Source organism: Ailuropoda melanoleuca, unplaced genomic scaffold (genome assembly GCF_002007445.2).
Source record: "Ailuropoda melanoleuca isolate Jingjing unplaced genomic scaffold, ASM200744v2 unplaced-scaffold1412, whole genome shotgun sequence".
Taxonomy (NCBI): domain Eukaryota; kingdom Metazoa; phylum Chordata; class Mammalia; order Carnivora; family Ursidae; genus Ailuropoda; species Ailuropoda melanoleuca.
In genome coordinates, this window is record NW_023182860.1 from 318,687 (window position 1) to 320,175 (window position 1,489).

The window sequence follows — 1,489 nt, forward strand, 5'->3', positions numbered from 1 at the left end:
AGCCACTCTCTCCTTTGTCAACTACGTCAACACTGACCTTCTGTGGGGCCTCAGTCATTCTGAGGATGAAAAAATAAATACACCAATAGCTTCTATGTGCCAACCGTCAAAGACTGAATGAACATTCATATTTTGGAAATACAATAATATTATTGAGATATTACAGAGATCGACCGTGGCTTGTGGGAAGTGGGAATTACACTCTTTGTATGAGAGCAGGAAGAAGATGGTGAAGGAGTTTCATGCTGGCAAAATTTCTGCTACTTCTCCTCCCTAGAGATAGACCCTGGAGACTGGAAGTGACAGCAAGAATATTGTCACTTTTCTCTGAAATCCCAATGTGGCGACTGTTCAGACCTGAAGAGCCAGAGAGAGAAACTGAAGACCTGGGGGAGGCGGGAACAGAGAGAACATGGTGATTGTGGATGGGGGATGATGTAAGTGTGTCTGAAGAAGTTGTGACTAATTGTAGCTGGTTCAAAGAAAGAGAATATTGTGTCTATGACCATCGAGGTGTTAACATACGGACTCTAAACATACAATTTAAGACCAGGACTGTGATAAGCAGAACATCCTCTGAATAGTAAAGGAGACACAACAGAAGGGAAAGACTGAGGTTATAACATTCAAAGTGTTTATTCCTTTTCATTTATCCCAGAGCCTGGCGCATGTGCAGTTGGGCTCTATCCCCTCACCTGGGTGAGCTTCTGGGACACCTGTGCTGGCTCAGGCAACATCATAGTCTGTGTGTCACTTCTCCCCCTCAAGGACAGGTCTCCCCACAGGGGTCTGTCCCCTACTGGAGCCGGCACAGAAGGTTCTCAGTACAAGAGGCTCAGACACAAGGTCTCTGGTTCCAGGTCTCACTTCCTTGTGATCTGAGACACTGTGAGGAACGAGCTGCTCCCACCACCATATGTATCACAGTAACAGTCAGTCTCGTCCTCAGTCTGCAGCCCAGAGATGAGCAGAAGCCCTGCTTTGCCTGTTGCATCTTTGGAGCCACAGAAGCAGCTGGGGACCCCAGAGTCCTGGTGATTATCGCTGCTTATCTGAGTCTGAGTAGATCCTCAGACAGATCCAGGGGAGGGCTCCCTGGCTGCTGCTGGAACCAGTATATGTCATAGCTGCCAACACAAAAGCCACCACTCAGGGTGCAAGTGAGTCTGGGGGATGATCCCAGAGATGCAGAGAGGGAAGGTGGCTGGGTCAGCACAGGCTGAGACACGGACCTGCAAACACAGACCCTCATGGGTGATGGACATGTGCCAGAGTAACACTTTTCAATATCTGAGCCTGAGGGTCTGATGGCGCCTAAGAATGGGCACTCACTTCCTAAGTCCTGTTCCTATGTGGGCATTGAGGGAGGAGCATAAGGACAGGAGTCCCTGCCTCTTGACCCAGCACCTACTCATCAAAATGGCTGGGCTGCCCTAGGCCTCATATTCTCCTCCACCCTCTGCCACTGGAGGAACTGTCCCTGCAAATG